Source organism: Molothrus aeneus, chromosome 1 (genome assembly GCF_037042795.1).
Source record: "Molothrus aeneus isolate 106 chromosome 1, BPBGC_Maene_1.0, whole genome shotgun sequence".
NCBI lineage: Eukaryota > Metazoa > Chordata > Aves > Passeriformes > Icteridae > Molothrus > Molothrus aeneus.
Window position 1 is genome coordinate 19,639,941 of NC_089646.1, and position 12,140 is coordinate 19,652,080.

At 36.8% G+C, this 12,140-nt stretch overlaps 1 protein-coding gene across 1 annotated transcript in view; it reads right to left on the bottom strand.

Moving 5' to 3' along the window:
* The window catches only part of PLXDC2 (plexin domain containing 2), a 253,159-nt gene that overhangs the window by 79,020 nt on the left and 161,999 nt on the right, over nt 1-12,140 (bottom strand). The window lies entirely within an intron of this gene.

The following is a 12,140-nucleotide window of genomic DNA, read 5'->3' on the forward strand; positions in this document are numbered from 1 at the left end:
CCAGTTAATAGCCAAATGCAAGGATATGGCACAATGAAAATAAGCCATTTACCACCAGGCATATTCCATAGTGCTTTCTTCCATACTTTCCAAAAATCTGCAGTTTGTTTTGCTCATGCAATTTGTGACCTCTTTTAAAGTAAGTCTAACCCTTTTTCATTTTTCTAGAGACACAGAGTAAGGGACTATTTCAGACTAGAAGTGACAACTTTAAAAAAAAAAGAGTCAGATGAAAAGTGGAACAGATAGCACTTTTTCAGGTTTATAAGGCAAGCAACATTTCTACAACATTCTCTGCTGTGTCAGGTCTCACTAGTCTGTCCTATTCATCCCTGAATTGACAGTACTCCTCAGATCAATAGTGGGCTTCTTTCATCTGAAGTGCTCATCCAAAACCTCTTACTGGTTTGGAATTGGAGTCCTTCCTTTGAAGAAGACCAGTCATCTATGGTGAATACAGTAATTCTGCAGTTTTCTTCAAAGCAAACATCAATGTATTTTAATGGCAAGAACCTCCTTCTATTTTAAACAATAAATGGTCTACAAATAAACCTGTGTTGTTTAGGTTTGCCAACTCCACTTCAACTGGCTAATGGAACTAATTATTTTAAGTGCCCAGATGAAAGCTCGATTTAAAAACTCCCATTGCCCTAGAATGAGTCTTTTTGTTACCCCCTGCCTTTAAGTTGATTTGAGCTGTAGACAGATCTTCAAAAGTGATGTTTGCATATTACCTCTCCTCCTAGTGTTTAGCAGAGGGTGTCTTATGATGTTTTTGCTTTTTCTACTTCTATTGATTCAATGAAGTATATTACAACAGCAAACATCTCAACAAGAAGATAATATTAGAGCTGTAAATTTTCTAATATTAAAAATGTTATTAGAAAGACATATAGAAGAAATATAATTCTTTACTGGAAAATTATAGCATTACTTTCAACACTAATTAGGCTGGTTTATGTTTCCTTTCCCATTTTCAATCATATGGAGAGTCTCTCTTCCTCTACAAAAGCCTTCACTTCCAAGACCAAGAGTTCCTTTCTTCTTACTTTTAGTACCATGACAATACAACGTGTGATGAAGTAGCCTATAAATCTAACTCTAAAACATGATTGTGAAATTCCAAAACCAAATATGAACCCCATCAAAACTGCTATTAATGTATACTACTAAAAACTCCTAGTGTGCAACCTTACTTTCTTAACAATATCTCCATCCTAACCAGTGTGAGATGAGAGGGTTCATTAACAGAGTTGTTCAATATGATATAGGAAATCTCTGAGTGCATGAAAAAATAAGTTTCTGGAGTGCTTTAGGCATCCTTCTACTCCTGTACTCTTCTGAAATACACAAGTTAAATGGTTGCCAACTGTTCATGGAAGTAGTTCTAGAAGTCATAAGATGCTATTAACAAACAAGGTGGTTCTCTGGAGTAATTCTCCTGCACAGCTACTTATAGATAATATCTTGTTCTGTGAAGTCAGCTCTGGTGGTGATGATAGGGGGCCTAAGAAAAAGTCAAGTGTGGGGAAAATAAAACAAAAGATTCAGTTGCAAAGATCTGGTATCTGACAAAGGGGTGACCTAGGAACTGAGATTTTTTTTTCATTTAAAACATATCTGTGTATTCAAAAGATACAGTGTTTTAATATCTGGGCACTCCCTAACTACTAAATTTATTCTTAGGATTAAACGAAAACTTTTTTTTTTGTAGCAGGGAGAGGGGAAGACTGGGGGGCAGATTCTTCCAATTGAATATCTAAATACTACTTCTCTCTTTTGGTAATAGGGAGAGAGAAACATCAGTTTAGAAAACGAATCTGCCCACACATAGTTACAAGCCATTTATAAATGTGAGCTTTCAGAATATACAAGCATGGCTGATTTTATGCTACTACTTATTTTAGGATAGCCAACTACCTTGCCAAACTATAGTCCCTGAAAGGCATTTTCACTATTTCCTGCTTATTAGTATTTGCTTCTAAAATGTCGTACCCTTGATTAAGAATCCCTTATGCTTATTTAGATATTTTCAGAAAGTATTATTACACAGAATTCTATTTCATACTATGTGCTGCTTATTATCCCTGTGGACATCTGCACACATATTTTAACACAGTTGTGGGTAGGTCCATAACCTTGAAACCATTCCTCAAAAATATTTTGAAGACAATACAAACAAAACCTTTGAATCTATATTCATACATTAGAATTAGCCTGAATAGTTCAGTACTTATTCATCCCTTGCACACTCATCCTACACTTACAGTTTCTCTTTCATGCTTTCATCCCATTTACAGTATAAATGTCACCCTTATAGCTAATAATGAGGCACATACAGTAGGAAAAGAAAGGACTCAGTTGTGCTGGAACACTTAACTAAGTAAATCAGCCCAAGTAATTAGTAACCACAAAACGTATTTCGAAGTATTTACCGGATGCAGCTCTACTATAGACAAAAATGGAAAGCAGGAGGTGGATGATAGCTGGGAAGCAGGCAGGCCTTGCATGAAGATCATTCTAATGAGAACTCAAGTCATGCATCAGAACAACTTGAAAAGGAACACAAAGTCATTTCAAATCATCCCAGAGATTCACAAGATGAAGCCACCATTGACCATGGACATTTATCATTGCAACTATGACTTAAAAAGAGCAGCAAAAGTAAAATTACCTTATTCTGGAATGGAATTCCACAGAAAATTGGCTTATGTTATCTGTGACTTAATTTTCTGACAATGCTTAATGCTTGTGGTTGATTCATTTAGTCAAGGAAGAATTTTTCAGACCTGCAATTTCCTGAACCACTTAATCTCTCCTTTGTGGGAGGCACTGGTAGAGCTCTTTTCCAAGACTCTCCACAAGCACTATACCTAGAAGCATAATATGCTCCTAAATATTGAAATGAAGACAAATAGGGAAAAGTGCTCAGCATTTTGTAAGTTTAATATGTACATATAAATTTATCTAAAACTAAGGCTGAACTACTATTAAAACCAATTGTAAATCAAGAAGAGTATACTTCTAGTTCTCACAGGGTACAAATTTACACTCACAAAAATAGGGAAAAAAATATTACCACTTAAGCATGAAAGCACAGTCTCACTTGACGTAGGACCCTGACTTGATTTAAAAATGCATTTTATGCCTGAATTTACCCATTCCAAAATATGCTTATCTGTTGCATGCTAACATATCAAGTTTACCAAGAAAATTTAATGTACAAGGTTAAAAGACACTGCACATCAGATTTCTGTGATTTCCTTTTTTATATTCTTAGCTGTGCACAAACTCAGTATCACTTAGAAAGTTTTTTGACAATGTTTGCCAACAGAATGACAAAATATAGTTTTAAGGTAGTACAGGCAATGAGTACTTTGAAGTGTGTCTAAAGAGATGGTAGGATATGCAGACAAAAACAACAAAAAAAGAATTATCTAGGTTGATAACCATATTCTAAGCTGCCTGACAACTAACTTATAAGATAAACCCTTGTCTCTCTCTGTGGTGGGTTGACTTTTGCCATCTGCCCCCTGTCCACCCAGCTGCTCTCTCACAGCCCTTCCTCAACAGGATAAGGGGACTAAATAGAAAGAAAAAATGTGTGTCCAGACACAAACAGGGAGAACACTTGCCAATTGCTGTCATGGGCAAGAGAGAACTGACTTGGGGAAAGTTAATTTAATTTGCTGCCAGATAAAATAGGTTTGCATAGTGAGAAAGACAGATTAAAACACCTTCCCTCCACCCCTCCCTTTTTCCCAGGCTTAGTTTGTGTCACTCTTTTATTCCCAACTCCTCTACCTCCTCCTCCCCACTGAGCAGTGCAGGGGGATGGGGAATGTGACTTGTGGTCAGTTCATAACACTTCATCTGTGTCAGTCCTTGTTCCTCTCATTTTTTTCCCTATTCCCATGGTCTGCAGTCCTTTAGGATAAACCTGCTCCATTGTGAGAACTCCATGGTTCCTGCAGGTGCTCTTCAGTGTGGGCCCCTCCACAGGCTGCTGTGGATATCTGCTTCAGTGTGGCTCTCCCATGGTCTGTGAGGAAATGCTTTGGTGCCTCAGCAACCTCCTCCCTCTCCTTTTCTCTCCTTGGTGTTCACAGTGTTTTTTTCTCATGCTTTTTGCTTCACTCCCGACACTAAAGTGCAACATATTTTACACTTTTTAAAATGAGCTCCCCTAGAGGCTCCACCAGGGCTCAGCTGTCCCCTGCAATGGATCTGTCTCTGTCTGGTAAGGGCCAGTCCCCATCTCCTTCCATAGAGACAGTCACTCTGCTACCTAAACATTACCACAATCCTTAATACAATTTAACTTATTATTTTGATTTTTTTATATACATCATATCTTATTTTGTATATCAACTATTTTACCTAATATGCAAAACCAACATTATTTACCTGAATTACTGGAATTTCTTGTTTCTTGTTAAGAGTTTTTAAAATTTATTTATTTTTAGTTTAGTTATTTTCTAGTAGAAGATAGGTGGAAAGTTGCAGCTGAAACAGCACTTAATGTACCAGTCTTACCCTCAGTAACTGTTAGCTCTCGCCCAGGTCAGGTTACTCACACTATATAAAATCTTTTGTCTTCTAAAAAGGAAAAATGTTCTGGTAAAAAGAAAATGAGAGAGAAAAAGAACCATTGTGTCTGCTGGTTCTAAATAACAGCAGTGAAATAAGTTGATGTGAAATTATAACTTCAAATAGCCATGTCATTGCTATCATAAAGAGCACAACAATTTATGATTGATTGATCCAGAGTTGCAAGTTTTCTCTTTTGTTGTAAGTCCAGGGGATGTAGGATTTTTTTGCAATTGTTTTGATTAATGCTGCTGAGAATTTTCACTTGCATTTAATTTTCAGGATGTTTCTTATTTTTCATATCACTATTTCTGACATACCACATTTTTATCTTAGATTCTTTCTTCTCTTCAGCAGTAATAGTAAAAACCTGATGAACCTATTCTTGTTTCTGGAAATAAACTACACAAGAGACATTTACATGGAAAGATGGCAAGATATGGGGAAATAAAACATCAGAAGTAGTGCTGCTCATGTATTTATTTGGTGAAGCTGAAAAGTATTGCATAGGTGTACAAAGCACAGCTCACAAAATTCTGCACCATATCTTTTTCAACTATGCTTTGCCTGTGCTTTGCCTGTGCTTTTCCTATATTTCTCTACCAGTTATTTCTTTATGAAGCAAAGTCATGGATATGTTATGCTATTGAGCCCCTAAAATACATTGGAATGCTGAATTCTAGAAACAGATAATGCAATTTACTTTCACGCCTTGTCCTATATAGCCATATTAATTTCTCTTTGATATTTCAGTGAAGTAAGCTTTAAGTAATGTCATTTATCCCCAGATGGCTAATTTATTGTTATGTCTGTAGAAAAATTTTATCATCACTGTAATTGCATGAAGATTACAGTATAATTAAACAAAAGGATAACAGCAACTCTAGATCCCTCAGACAGTCCATGAAAGTTAAATACCTTAATGAGCTTTCAAGATCAGTGTAAAATGAACCAATCTTTCATGCTATTTTATGATTTTTTTTTTCTTTCTAGCCTTCTGGGAAAAATGAATTAGAGAGAGAGATTATACATATGTTTTGCTTTGCTCTTGCTTGACTAGATTGAATGTCTAACCCATTTCTTCTGGCCTGAAAAAGTGGGCTATCTGAAAGCTAAACCCCAGAAGGCATGAGCATAACTGTTTTTCTTAATTGCATAACTTTGCAAGGCTTTCTTGTGAGTCCATGCATGAAGGTAAAAAGAAAAGCTACCCACAATTCTTGTACTCTTCTCTATACTTCTGTGTTATCTTATGTAGATATTTAAAGGCCAGAAAATTAGTTTTTCACCATTATTTTTCCTACTGCTTTGTTAATACTTAAAGCAAGCATTATCTGGAATATTTGGGAACGTGCAATGTATGACATTGAGTAAATTTCAGTAAGTTTTAGTAAATTTCAGTAAGTTTTCAGCTTGCTGTAGTTTCCCTGCTATTCACTCTCTTTTTGAAAAGTATGTGATCCAGTGGAATATAATCCACTCTGATTAATATCCTATTCAGCTCAATGAAGGAATTTAGGGGATAATGTATCATGAAACTCTTCCAGTAGATGTTTTTCTTCTGAAAAACAATGCCACAAGACATAACTTGTCAGGAGACTGTTAGATACCATTAGGTAGAACATAGGAGCAAAAAGACTTTTAAGAAAGGACAATGATGGAAAGCAAGCAACTTGCAAATATAATTGTAACTGAAGTATCTCTTCATATACTTTTAATAACTCTAAATTTCAATGCTCTTCAGGGTAAAGAAACCACAATGTTATTTAGACTCTAATGGCTTGTATCAGTATCCTCTCTGATCATACTTCCTTAGAGAAAATTCTTGGAATGAGGCATGAAACACTTTATCTACCTGGTGAGACACCACCATGTGATAGCTCCCAAGAGCCTCTCAGCTGCAGCCAAACAATGGCCATCACAGCTCCTAGACAGACTGGAACCAGAGAAAAGAGGTTGACAGGAGGATTATCTCACTTAGGATGAATATCTTAGCAGCTGTGTCATTGTAGTAACTTTGGCACTGCTGAATCCTTGGAAGAGGCTTGAATAGAGCTGTTAAAGGAAAATCTAATTTTGCAGTCTCTTTCTGGTACTTTGCAGTCTATTTCTGCTGTTTACTGGTTGGGTAAAGCATCTTCATGCCTGAACAAGATCTTGTCACCAATAAAAAATTTGGATGGTATTGGATGATTTTTGGATGGTATTTTAATGTTTGGAGACATTTAATATAATTGGGGGGGTGCGTTCATATTTGAATCAAACTATTGTAATATCAATACAGAATTTTTTTACTTTTGCTGATGTCTGTCTCTTACACTGCCACAGAGTCTAATAAAAAGAACTGTCATAAGCTTTTGCCCTTGCTCTGTTTATTCTCCTCTTTGTTCCAGCTAACTTTCAAAGTTATTTCTTACCTGATAAATCACAGGCAACTTGAATCACACAATACACAGGAATTAAAATAAAAAAGGCTTTCAGGTTATGATGAAATCATTATTCTCCAATGTTTCAAAAAATTCAGTAAGGAAAAGAATAATAGAGTTTAGAAAAATGCTGAATGCCATCAAACTGGGTAGTCATTCATTCTGTAGAAGTTTGAAGCAACAAGGTTGCAGAAGACAAAAATAAAATTTTTCAAATTTTAAAAAACCTGCTTTAAATTTATGCATAACAGAAAGACAGTTTGGTGAATGTCTGGGGTTTTACTGCAAGAAATCAATGTTATTTGAAACATAGCTTTGGGGGTTTTATGTAGACATCAATTCCACACCCATTGTATAATAGTATTTCATTGCCTCTGTTAATCCTTCATAAACTACTTAAACAAATCCCATGTATATACTATTCTCATTCATGTAAAACAACAGCACACAGCATGTCAGGGAAGACTGCAGGGGCTAACATGCAACATTAGAGAAGTTTCAGGCACCACTAAATTACATTTCACATGTATACATAAAAAATAATACTGAAATAGCATATAATGAACATGGTTTTTATTCTATTGGGAATTTTTCAGAGGGGAATTTAGCTCTGTGTTCCTCTACTGTCAACATCCCGCCACAAGTACGTGCTGTCCGATGCCTTGCTCTCCCACCACATTTTTTGGTGTTGCACACAGAGTTCAGAGAGGTGAGGCAGTGTGGGTTTGCCTCAAGCAGAACTGTTCAGCAGTGAATGTACAGCTCAGAACAGTGAGATAGAAGCTGGTAAATGTCCATGTACAACCTGGGCTTCAGTGGAGGCAAGCTGTGGTTTGGTGCTCTGAAAGAGGTTCTTGCTCATATGTGTTGCTCAATTAAAGGTTATGTCAATATAAGCATATTATCATTTTCTCTTGTTGAACTCTGCATCCCTCCCAAGAGGACTCAATGCAGCTACTGTAAGGGAAAAGCAGCTAGCTCTGCCCCTTTCTGTCACTTCAGCCTGATGCACAGGACTGGGGATACACCACTCATCAAATTTCACTACCAATTTATTTCTCATCTTAGTGGAATTAATGGCAAACAAAATTTTGAATGAGGAACCCCTACCCCGGGTCAAAATTAAACAGACCCCAAACCAAACCTTTTTGATGGGATTATCAGTTTGCTGGTCTAACTCTGTGCAGGGGACAAATGTTGTGTAGGCAGTGAAGATGGCAGGCTGGTGTGGTGAGGAGCAGACAGCAAGAAATAACAACAATATTCAACCAGATTTGTAGCAGACACACTGTATCCTGAAGCTGAGCCAATTTTGGTTTTGTGCATTCTTTGCCTCCTTTGTCCACTTGTTACTTTACGGTCATTTTGGGCTATGCTCTTCAGTTGTGGAGCTAATCTATGAAAACTTCTGGCCTAGAGCAACATGAGCAGAACTAAACAGAGAAAAGGCAAAAATCTAAGTGAGGGAAAACTAGAATATCTTAGCCTCAGTGTCTAGAATTTGAGAATTAAATCACATTAGCTTTGGCATCATCAAACAGCTTGTGTTTCCTCTCTTTTGCTACATCAGCTGCATTAAAACAAATGACCTTACATGGAAGCACTGTATTGATCTGTAATTTAAAGCACACACAAAAACTTCTGCAAACAGGTAGGGAAAGGGACAAATTTCCCTTACATAAAAAGAAATATTGCCTGTATAAAATGGTTGTGTATGATATTTCAGTTTTATAAAATTTCAGCACTAAAGACCTTCATGGTTTCTACCTTCATGGTCATACACAACTTTGTAATACGTGATGGAAATGGGAAGACCAAAATGTCTTCCTCAGTGCAGTTAATACAGGAAGATATTCACCCAGATCCAAAAAGATGAAGCTTTCTTTCTAAGCAATTAACTTAACAAAAGTCCCATAATGATGTCAAGAAAATCTGCACTGTCAAACTGGGTAATTACACTCTCATTTCAAATTAATTCTTTTAATTAAAGAAAAAGCTTTCCTTTATCTTCTTATTAGAACAGGACCTGTGCTGTATCACAGTTCCAAGTCCAAGGTTTTAATTATCTGACCAAAAAGAATAAAGGACAAAAAAAAATTCAATACTGGTTTGAACTAAACCATTACAAGTCTGTCATGGGAAGTATACTAGCTTCAACTTTGAACAAAAAGACTGAAATAAAAGTAACATCTTTATGGTTTTCATTTTAAAATAGTGTTTTTTTTAATGAATAAGCACTCTAAAGAGATGAGTGAAATGATTTCACTTATGGACATAAAAAAATTAAAGAGAAGTCTTTGGTACCATTTCCAGAAATTCTCAAAATGTGGGGGTGCTCCTTTAAGAAAAAGCAACGGTGAGCCTGTTTTGAAGTTGTGCATGCAGAGGTTTAGGAGCACAAGGGAATTGAACCTTCCATCTGAAGATCTCAGACCTGTGATAATCCATCTTTTCCATGCACTCAGAGTGAGAAATAGGCCATGGCTAGGCTGTGGGGTGGCATGTAGCTGTGCTACTCATAGTTCAGCTTCTCATAGGCCTAAAAAGCCATCAGGAGGAAGCTGACTTGTGTGAAATCTCTGCAAAGCCCTCTAGTAAATATAGTTCTGCCTAGTCTCATAGCTGGTTCTAACAGGTATTTATCAGCAGAACACTGCACATGCTGTGATGGATTGTCTGGGCACTATATTGTACAACAACATCAGCCCTGCCAGGGGGGTGCCTTATAGCACTGGGCAGCATGTACTAACAGAAACATCAAACTGGGTCTATGTTTCTGTGCCTCAGTAAAAATACATATGAAAACACATGGTTCATGTCTTTTAGACATTTGCAAAATGCAGGAAGGGTCATCTTTCATAAATTCAGTATGCATTGGTACCTGATCTGAAAGAAATTCTAAATTACTGAGATTGAAAATGTTTTGTGTAAGTATTTTGACCATCACATGATGAGCTAAAATATGACTATGGTAAGAAGAGGCATAAGAACTAAATAAAAAAGGTCTTTAGACTAAACTGGACCAAAAATTAATTTCTAAAAAGTAGAGGACTTAAGTTACAATATTGTTCTAAGTTATGGAAGATGTATGATACAAGGCACACTTCACTCTGATGATAAATGTTGGGCATTTAATCACATGGTAAGTTACAAGCAGCAATAGGATATCTGTGGTAAATGCCATATAATCGCAGGGTACATAAACAGTGATCCCTGCCTCCCAAGCCAAAGTACAGTTTACAACATAATTATGTTTAGACTTAGTAAAAGTAATCATCAGATGTGGCTGGATTGTATTTGCCAAGGAACAGCCATTTAGGGTCTGCCCAAAGAAAACATGTTCATTCCTTTCAACATTACAAGCTGGTAAAGCATAACTGTAGCCCCATGCCTCATCACCCATCCAAAAGATAAAAGTTATATCAGGAAAGCTAGAAGCCTAGTCTTAATCTAAGGCAGAAAGCCTTAGACAGACATTAGCTGTAATGAGGATAAGGCTGTTTCATCATGCTTTGGTGGGAAACATCTGTCTGCAGCATAGGACCCAATAGGCAGCTCTTCACATCAGATGACAGCTACAGAACAGTGGTGACAGTTCTTTCCATGAGCATTTTAACCACTTCCTTTTGAATGAATAACAAAATGGAGAGTATGGATTAAACCACCAAGATGCAAGAAGAAAATCTTGCCTCCCATGAAATCCCAGGAAAAAAAATATAGTGATATTCACATTCTATTTTTTTTTTAAGAAATAAAGTTCCTGGAAGATTAAATTCAGGGACCATACACAGGCAGGTGCAGAAACAAAACTGCTTTCAGCTACCACCTGCACCCAGAGTTGTTTTCATTGTTGCAGGTCATGAATGGCAGCAGAGGGAAAATGGAGAACCTATGAATTTTTTACTTCATTCAGTTTGAACAAAATAATGCAGGTTCTACTTATTTCCCCTGAGAGAGTGTAGACATATGGCTTGCCATCCTTCTCTCTGCTGTCATGACTCCATTAGGGAAATAATAATTACTTTTACTCTTGCACAAACTTTATTCTCCAGAAGCTGCTACTTTCACAAGTTGCCATCAGTATGGCAACTCACATCCCATTTTTGAGGAACATAATTACTTGTTCAGAGTACATGATCTCATTAGGTAAGGTGCACATACATCTTAATAGAGGGAAAAAATATTTTTTCGCTACAGGATTTGATGACCTTTGTCAAGAAACTAAGAAAAAGGCAGGAAGAAAAGATTTCAAATGTCCACCCTGAGAGTCCACCCTGATGACCTTTGTCAAGAAACTAAGAAAAGGCAGGAAGAAAAGATTTCAAATGTCCACCCTGAGTATACGCTTTGAAGCACTAAGACAACAAAGAAAATTTTCAAAGGTTAACATCAGATAAAATCAATGTTAGTTACATCAGTAACATTGGCAGAAATCCTCAGCAGTGATACTTTTGAGATGTTGTCTATTCTGCATGACTGAGTTTGTGCAGAGAGTAAGAAGTTGTAGTTAAGGTTTATCTCCAAATAAAAGAGGATGGGTAGTGAATAGAGAAATTAGGGATAGAAAAGTGTTCTTTAAATTCCATGTTGAACTTGCATCTTATGCAGTGCTTTGGAAAAGAGCTGACAGTAGAAAAGAGCTAACAGAAGAAAGAGCTGACATGACCAATTGGAAACTGACCTACTCTGCTCCAGACAGCTTACTGCAAAAGAGGCAACAAGCACCAGTGCAGTTCAGGAGAGGATACCCTCAGCTTTCTAGTCCAGGCAAGGTCAGCAGTGAGGGAAATGGTTTCTTTTCTTGACTGTGAAGGCTTATGTCAATTCAAAGTCTTCACGAATTCCCAGCCTTGTTATGAATTCAAAGTCTTCATGAATTCCCACAACTTGTTATGATCCATGTCACTTTGAAAATCTCTTGAGCTTTCAATTTCCACTTAAGACTCTCATTGGGCCAGCCTAATCCCTCTCAACCTTCTAAAATTTTTGGCCTAAGCTATGTCTAACAAACTTTTTAATTGCTGAAAGTGGAAAGTAAGAGCAAATCTGAGGGATTTCACTTCCTTTTAGTCAGTTCTAGGAAGATGACCTAATCTCCTCTTCCTGAAGTGAAATCACATGCCT